Here is an 8,782-nt window from a genome sequence, read left to right as displayed (position 1 = left end):
GAGAGGGTTGTGGAGTTTTAAAGTATAACTGTACATTTGCTAAACATGTTTTTTTTTTCTTTTTAAGGGCAACCAAGGACGTTTTTCGCCATTAATCCCAAAAGTCACTGTAAAAGTTGTTTGTAAATAGCATAGCCAAAACAAGATGGAATTCAGAGACACTTAATTGTATGTTCCAATTAATGACTGTGCTTACTGTGACACAGTAGTGTATTTGGGAACACTGGCTGGAACTCCGTCTGATGTTAAGAATTTGTTCTTAGTCTGATTAAAGACTGCGCATTTCATTAACTAATAAATGGGACACAACATCCATTCTACTGGTTCTGAAAAACCGAGGTGATTTTTAAATGAACCAGAACACTTAGCAGACTTGGATACTTTGTGTCCATTACCCTATTGAAATGTATTTTAATTTTCAAAACCATTAGAGCTTTGTGCTGGTTTTGTTGTTTTAAGTTTGCCATTGAGGTTACAGAGTAGTTTCTTCTCTGCTTAATTGACTCACTTAGGGACGGGGAGTGGGTGCCATGTAACTTATTGCTAATGTGTGTCCATTTTAAAAAGGAGAAAGTGGTATCTAATGAGTTAATCATTAAGGAGCATGCACTGTGCCGGCCATTTCAGGACATGAAAGAGTTTCTGTGGGACTGCTTGAGAGAGGAAGGAGTGAATTGACATCAAGTATTTAAACTTGTTTTGATTTATGGTTTGATAGGTGACATTGAAAAGTATAAAGTATTTATAAATAAGTTTGAATAACCAGTTTCATATGTAAACATCCAGGTTATTTTATTTAAGGACAATTATCTCACATTCTTTGGTACCAGGGTGTGTGCTGCAAGAGTGAGGCACTGGGGGTTAAAGAGGACATCGGATGCTTGTATGGACGGACCTATATTTCCCAGCTCCCTTATATGATAGAATCAGCTGAAGCTGCCAGAGACATTTTGGTTCTCCTTTAAGTCAATAAATGAAGTTTTTTTTTTAATGGGGACATTAAATGAGACTTGTGATTTGTAACATGCAGCAGAAAGAAGTTTCCCTAAGACTTTAAAGCTGGAAAGAGTGATCCAGATATTGCCAAAGTGTCTCAATGTATTTTATCTTATTATTATTACCCTCAGAGGTAAGATTCTTTCTTACCCTCATTCCTGTCTCCCTCCCCTCTGCTTTTCACCCTACACTTTTCCAAGATTTCAGACGCTGGGGAGAAAAACTGAGAGTCACACCCTTCGCTCCACCTGCCAGTCTTAGAAGTCAGCGGTGAAGTTCTAAAAAGTACGTGGATCTGGAATGACGCGTCTTAGTCCTATGTTTTGCTTTATTCCTTAGCTTTGGGTGGAACTTAACAGGGCTTCCTTCCAGTCATCGTGTCTTTTTCCACCTGCAGGTACCGCAGAGCGATCCCCCCTTCGTTGACTCCGAGGGGATGCAGCAGCAATTCATGTTTTGAAGTGCTTTAAATGGTTCAAAACGTGAGGCGCTGCTATACCCCTTCGTGGGGAAGTTGGAAGGTTGGGGTCTGCTGGACGAGAGCTCCTGCGGGGCGCCCGCTCCCAAAGGCGGGTTCGGGACCAGGTAGGTGGGCGGGGGCTCTGGTCTCTCTTCCCTCTACGCCCTTCCCCGCCCACGAGGCCCAGCCTAGGAACACTTGGGGCGGTGGGGGGCCGTGCGCAGGTGGTGCGCGCCGAGGAGGGACGTGGTGGCCCGCACTCAGCCGTGCCCTAGCAGCGGGAACAGTACTGCAGTGGGCAATCGGTGTTCTGGAGTATTGTTTCTGCTGCCCGGGCAAGGCTGGGACTCCCGCACGGGCCCACCCGCCAGGTAAGTCCTAGTGCAGCGCCTGCAAGTGTCCACCCAGGAGCGGCGAGCAGCGAGGCCCCAACTAGTGCCGTTTCCTCTCCATCAAACGTTTGCCCAACTTTGAATATGTAAATGGCTGTCAAAGATGCTTGTTGTTAGCACCCTTTCCCCTGCCCAAGTAAAATTTAAACGATTGCAGAAATCCCTTCCAGATCACTTAGGATACCACCCACACCACCCAGAGCAAGGAATGCCTTCAAGCCCCAACAACTAAAAGGGGGCCGGGTATTGGGAAAGAAGCAAGAGGAAGCAGGAAGGGCGACCAGCGGCAAGCAGTCCCCAGGCCGCTCTGTGGCTCCTGGTAACTGGGCTCACATCCTGCTCGTGGAGAGGACTTTGGGGTCCAGGAAAGATCCACGTTTCTGGGCCCTTTCTGACCCCCTCTTTCCCTTCATCCCCGCTGTGTTGAGGGGAGCTCCCTCTGGCCCGGGGGACGACGGATGACGGATCCGGCGAGGCTCCGGGGCCTAGCATGCAGGTGAATGCCAGCATGCGGATGGGAAGGCCCTGACCTGCCCCATCTGAGGCCTGCAGGAGAGCAAGGGCCCAAGGGGGTGGCTCGGGAATGGGAGAGACCCTGCGCTTTCTAGCTGCTTCTTGCTTTATCGCCCCAAATCTGGTCCCAGGATTCCACTCGGGAGGCGCTGCCCCGAGGCCACCCTTGTCGCTCCCCGGGCCTCACAAGAAAGAGATTACCCCACTGGCAGGGTACTGGCCTGACACTCCCCCAGAAAATGGCAGCACCCGAGCTGGTGCTGGGGTCCTACCTGCCTGCAGAGCTCTGGCACTAGGGCCCATTCGAGGCGCACCACCGTCGGCCTCTAGGGCCACCTCCACCCCTCGCGGGGGTCCCAGGAGGCTGGGAGCGGGCTGGCCGGCCTGGGGAGGAGACGGCCGCTTCCCTGGGGAGGCCTCACTTGTCCCGTGGAAGTCCCTTTAGGTGTACACGGTTCTTGACCTGGCGCCTGGCAGGCAGAGGACAAAGGGCGGTGTGGGATCTTCCCACGCCTCCGGCCGGCTCAGAGCACCAGCACCCCTACAGCCCCTCCCGCCCTGTGGGGGCCGGCCGCGGCGCACGCACCTCTGCGGACTCGCGGGGGGCGGGGGGGAGGTCAGGCCCCAGCGCCCACGCGGCCGCGCTCCCAGACTCCCTTGCGCCCGGCGCGGCCACGGGGCGCCTTGAGGACCCCCCCCTCCGCCCGTCCGGCTGCCGCGGCCCCTCCTCGGGGGCGCCGTCCCCAGGCCCGAGCGGCGAACGGGTTTCCCCGCCCGCCTTCACCTACGCGCTCTGGGGCGCGGGCCGGGGAGGCACCTCGCAGCCGCCCCCCCACCCCTCACCGGCCTCCCTTCTCCCTCTCTCCTCGCTCGGCACGGGCGCCCCTCGAGCCAGAAGGAGGCCCAGTGGCGGCCGGCGCCCACCCCCGCCCCGGGGAGGACGGCGCCCGCGCCTTCCGGCTCCCTGCGGGGGGCGCCTGCAGGACCCAGGTGAGCCGGCGGCCGGCGGGGGGGCCGCGCGGGGCGGGGGCGGGCCGTCGCCTTCCAGAAGCCCCCAGGCCCTTGGCCCGGGGGAGGGGGGCGGCCAGGGGGCCTCGAGACCCGGAGCACCCACAGCCGTCTGCGCGGTGCCCTTTTCTGACTTATAACATTCATCTTGCACCATTATTCACACGGTCCAAGTTGCAATGTGCCGAGATTTTCCCCCAAGGACAAAAATGTGAATAAAGCAATATTTTAGTCAAACATTTCTGTGTTAATTAAGAAGATGGCAATTCGTTCCAGACTATAAATTCTCTTTAACAACTCTCCAAGGTATTCTTTAAAATTGTTTTTTCAGCATTGCTAAATGTGCATCTTAATGTGTGGGAGACTTGTGTAAAGTGAATCAATTTATAGTCGAAGGAACAATCGATCCAATGTTACACCTTCAAGGAGGCACCTTCCCATTGTTTTCTCATTTTCCCCCAACACATGTTATTTGTTAGTGAGGAAGCTGCATGCACACAGCATTGTTTTAAGTTTATTAGGCAGACGTGGCTCTTAAACTAGGAAAAGCTTAGTCTAGCTCTGAATTTAAAATTTGACATTCCTTTAAGTTATGGGATAAGATACACAGGTAGCTCTTAGGATCCTCGATTAAATGTGATTAAAGAATTAATCACAGGAAAACAATTTTGAAGGCGTCCAGCATCTCCATTTAGCAGTACTGACACCCCCCCCCACCCTCCAACAAAGGCACACTACATCAACTCCCGGATCTGGACACAGAAGACTCCTGTTTCAAGAAAACACAATCATCTCTCAAAGTCTGTAATTTATATGCATTTTTAACTCACTAGGTATTGAAAACCACCCAAGTGTCCCACAACATGGGGTAAAATATAATAGATCACTGACTGTAATATTATACATCCTTTAAAAATGTTTTTGGAAAATGTTTTATGATCTGTAAGACGAAATACCCTCTCCCACCATTTCTTTCTCCCTGCCGCTCTCCTATACCCCCCCCCCCACATCTTTGTTCCAACTGGCACGTTCAGCTTGATTTTCCCGCCAAATGAGTCAGTTACGATGGGAACGTCAATTGATTTGAACAGATGTGTATCAGTGTTACTTGGGAAACTAGATGCCAATAACCAGGGCCACAAAAAAAGGCAGTGGTTGCAAGTCCGTAAAAATGTATGCGGCCATTCAGACAGGGACTAAAGTGGAACCCCAAACAGGAAAACAGTTCAATATACTCCAGTGCTGAGAGATTGAATGAGCTCTTGATTCCCATTACTACAGGCAACTGTCCAATTAAAAAGACCCAAGAAGACCCTGCAGTGCAAAATATTTTGCTGTTTTCAAACACCAGACCCATCAAGTCCTCAAGGCAGATGGGGCACTTAGAGCAGAAGTGCTCCCACACAGGTGGGAGTTCACTGCTAGGCAGCTTTGCTGAGAGACGGTGCAAGATGAAAGTAAAAATAGGTTCAGAAAGCATTTCTTTTTGGAAGATCAAGGAGTTTACTGATAGGACTGAAGGACTTAAATCAAGGGCTGTATATCCCAGTTAGCATAACTTTTTAGAGATCTATTTTCCCATCAACCTGCAGCATAATTTATCCTCATAACCCTAGAACTTTATATATGTATTTGTATTTCTAATGATCACATTACTCTTAAACAAAAAGCTACACACACACACACATAATTATAGCAAATGTGTATCTCCCTAGCCCCATCCACCCCACTTGCAAGTTACTGCTCGGTAAAAGAACAAAGATCTGCTCGTTCTTCCATCCTATGTCACCAATCCACCACCTTTGCCTCCCTCCCCTCCTCCACAATTGATCTCTGGGGCAAGTTCAAAAAGGTTTAGACCCCAGTGTGGGATAGTAAATCGAGCCTTTAGGGAGGAGCCCTGAAAAGATCTCCATTTCCTGTGGTGGCCCAGGCTTTGGAGCACTCCCCTTATCCTAGCGAGCTCTCTAATTTGAGCAGCCGGAGGGGGGCAGGTGGGGGGGGGAGGTTGGGAGGTTAAAGCTGTTGGTCTGCGAGCTGAGAATGGAGCTGATTGCTTTGAAGTGTGATTCTCTGCAGAGGCAGCTCCCTCACCTTGTCCCCCTTTCCCTACCCGCCACACGTTCTCCAGACCAGACCGTTCTCCCAAGACCAGATCTTTTAATGGCCTGGCCACAGAAACCGCAATAAGCAGAATCCCAATAATCCCAGCTTGTTGCTGTTGTGGCATGCTTTTACGTGCTTCTCCAAATGTTTTCATATTTTCTACTGCAACAAGAGATAAATAGGATAAGGCAGTCAGAAAAAAAAAAACAATTACAAACAAAAAAATGGGCTTCTGGAGGTTAAGGGTTTGTCTCAGACTGGTCTGGGGCCTCTCCCTCCAGAGCTCTTGCTGTGCTACTTATTACCATTACCTGTTCATCAGAACCGACAACACGGTAGTGACTAGGGCAGGAAATGGAGTTGAATTCGTTTGGTTAGAAAAGTTCAAGGTGAAATTGATTAGTCTTATGATGAGCCCACACCATGGACACTTCCTGGTGGAGGCCCAAGATTGGCCCCAGGATGATGAAATAGTGACTGTGCATTACCCAGCTGCATACAAGTAGACATGTGCAACCCCCACATCACTTAGGTTCATCTAAAACCTCTGGCCCATATTGAGACTTTCTGTAGGTTCAACCAAATTAATGTTAAGGAAACAAATGGAACGTCCAACCATAAGGGTTAACCTCATTTAGTCACTCACCCAATGGATCCTCTTTCAGCCCTTCCAAATAATAATTATAAACACTATATAGAAATCTGGAAAATGCTTATGCTATCAAGTTTTACAAATCAGGAACATAAAATCACATGGACACCTGGTTGAAAAGTAAGTCTACGCAGGGCAGAAACTGGAAAAAACATGGAAAACAAACATACTCGTGGCTGAAGGCAGTGGGATTTGATCTGCAGTTTTTTTTTTTTTTTTTTTTTTTTTTTTTAAAGATTTTATTTATTTATTCATGATAGTCACAGAGAGAGAGAGAGAGGCAGAGACACAGGCAGAGGGAGAAGCAGGCTCCATGCACCGGGAGCCCGACGTGGGATTCGATCCCGGGTCTCCAGGATCGCGCCCTGGGCCAAAGGCAGGCGCCAAACCGCTGCGCCACCCAGGGATCCCTGATCTGCAGTTTTTTTCTTTCTCTACTTTTTCCGTGTGTTTTTGTTATGCCATATTTTTTTGTTATGTTGTCAAGCATAATTCTCTAAAAAGCCTTTAGGGTCATGGGCAACCCAGAAATTTGGGGTCACAGATGCGCAGACCTCAGACATCTCGGGGATCATCATGTCACGAGATACCACTGTGCACTTGTGACAGATTGATAACTGAAAGGTCTGGGAGCCACTCATCTTCATAGCAATACAGCTGGTAAGTATTACAAAACCCTTGGATGAAAAGATGGGTGGGGGGTGGGGGAGCGGGCCCTAAGCAGGGAAGAAAGTGGTTGCCATGAAAGTAGCCAGAGGAGGGGCTGAGTTGTATTTTAATAGTTTAATGGGAGGTGGGATCAGACTGTCTTTTTAACTACTTTAAGTTTCTTCTTAATGCATTGGAACTTAGATATTCATGCCAGAATGTTAAAACAAAGAATTTATGCTCAAACAACTGCAAATACATGAGCTATAAGCACTGCAGACTTAATGTCACCTTTAATATACTGACTTCATAGAAGTGATCAAGAAAACCCAAAAACTGCATGAACAAAGAGTTCCAGGAGGAGAACACATAAAAACACTGATTCCGGTATTTTTAAGGGTGGAAATTAGGAATGTCCTGACAAGCAACGACACAGGATTGGGTAAATAAAATACGGTGCATCTAATAAGTGACATGAGAATGTGCTCCTGGTGAAATAATTGGTGCAAAAAGAAACATGCCAAATGGTTGCAGTTTCCAACTGCCCAGTCTACGAATATAGGGAGCGTTCTGTGTGCAGTTTTGTTTCAATATGGAGACAAAAGGCTGTGAGAAAACATATCAATGCTTTAATAGTGGTTGTCTTGGAGTTGCTGTGGAAGTGACCAAAGAAAGATGCCTAACTATTTTTGCGATGTGTTCCTAATATGTACTATAAGTGTATTGGGAACATTTTGCATTCATAGTTTTGTGTCAATCATATGGAAAGAAGGCTGGGAGGAAGCATGCCAAAAGCCCTGCAAAGAAAGATGCTGAACTGTTTTTGCGATGTGTTCCTAATATGCAGTATGAACATATTGGGAGCATTTTGCATGCATGGTTTTGTATCAATATACAGATGAAAGGCTGGAGGGAATACACCAAAAATCTTGTAACGGTTATCTGTGGCTTGCGATATGATAAGTAATAAGGGTAAGGTACAAAATTATTTTTGCAATATGTTCCTGAATATGTAATATAAGTGTATTGGGAACATTTTGCATCCATAGTTTTGTATCAATATTTAGAGAAAAGGCTAGGAAGAAATATGTTAAAATTTAATAGTGGTTATTTCTGGGTTCTAGTATTATAGATGATATCTGTTTCTTCCCTTTACGCTTTTATGTATTTTCCAAGTAATACTTGTATAAATAACAAAATTCATTACTTCTATAGCAATAATAAAACTTATTTTTTTTTAAAAAAGAGTTTGTATTTATTTAAAAAAAAAAAAGGCAAAAACTCAGCATAGTCCTCTGACCTGGGGATGGGAAAGGACTTCCTATTTGGGCAGTGAGGGGCCTAGAATATGTTTTCAGACCTGTCCAGGCAAACCCTCCACAGCTTCAGTTGGTTTTGCAGTACAAATGTGGGTTATCATTTGCTCTTGGCAAAGGGAAAAAAAGCATAATTTAAAAAATGTAACCATGACGGAGTTCTAATAGTAATATTGCTAGAGACTGCTATCTCCAGTCTAATCAAAGCAGTACTTTAAGAAGTATAGAAAGTTGAAACAGGAGCAATTCAGGATAGCGGGAGTTGGAGGCTTGCCCAGGGCCTCAAGACATACTGGCCAGTTTGGGACATGCCTGAGTCAGGAAAACACCCTACAGAAAGCCTAATTCCACGTAGCCAACTTTTTGCAGATGCAGAGAAATCCCCCTGCATTTCCCCCACCAGAACAACCCTGGTGTTGGGGAGCACAGGTGACACCCAAATTTAGGCTTTCCCTGTTCTGTTAAGAGAGACATAACCACTGAGAAACACACCAGGCCGGTGGCCTGAGAAGACACCAACCGAGGGCCTGAGCTGCACTTAACTTGCACAGAGACATCCTAGGAGAAGAGGATGTGCAGCTCCTCCCACCCTTTTAGAACCCCCAAAGAATTATTCGCACCCTGGAGCGAAACCATATTACTGGGCATGACTTTCAAAACATGTCTGTCGTATTCCTTAAAGCAGAAGCTG

The 8,782-nt window shown here is 47.4% G+C and overlaps 5 non-coding genes across 5 annotated transcripts; all 5 read left to right on the top strand.

The window, feature by feature from the left end:
• The first annotated feature begins 1,436 nt into the window (after positions 1–1,436).
• Positions 1,437–1,493, top strand: MIR424 (microRNA mir-424). The gene has a single exon (NR_049395.1). It is a non-coding gene; the product is annotated as a microRNA mir-424 (primary transcript).
• Positions 1,494–1,728: 235 nt separating this feature from the next.
• On the top strand, positions 1,729–1,791 carry MIR503 (microRNA mir-503). The gene has a single exon (NR_049396.1). It is a non-coding gene; the product is annotated as a microRNA mir-503 (primary transcript).
• A 4,900-nt stretch (positions 1,792–6,691) lies between these two features.
• Positions 6,692–6,750, top strand: MIR542 (microRNA mir-542). The gene has a single exon (NR_049397.1). It is a non-coding gene; the product is annotated as a microRNA mir-542 (primary transcript).
• An 829-nt stretch (positions 6,751–7,579) lies between these two features.
• MIR450A (microRNA mir-450a) lies at positions 7,580–7,670 on the top strand. Its single transcript, NR_049216.1, has one exon. It is a non-coding gene; the product is annotated as a microRNA mir-450a (primary transcript).
• Positions 7,671–7,764: 94 nt separating this feature from the next.
• On the top strand, positions 7,765–7,822 carry MIR450B (microRNA mir-450b). Its single transcript, NR_049398.1, has one exon. It is a non-coding gene; the product is annotated as a microRNA mir-450b (primary transcript).
• The last annotated feature ends 960 nt before the right edge of the window (positions 7,823–8,782 follow it).

This window comes from Canis lupus, chromosome X (assembly GCF_011100685.1).
Source record: "Canis lupus familiaris isolate Mischka breed German Shepherd chromosome X, alternate assembly UU_Cfam_GSD_1.0, whole genome shotgun sequence".
In the NCBI taxonomy this organism is placed as follows: domain Eukaryota; kingdom Metazoa; phylum Chordata; class Mammalia; order Carnivora; family Canidae; genus Canis; species Canis lupus.
Note: the sequence above shows the minus strand (reverse complement) of the source record. Positions and strands in the feature narration are given on the sequence as shown.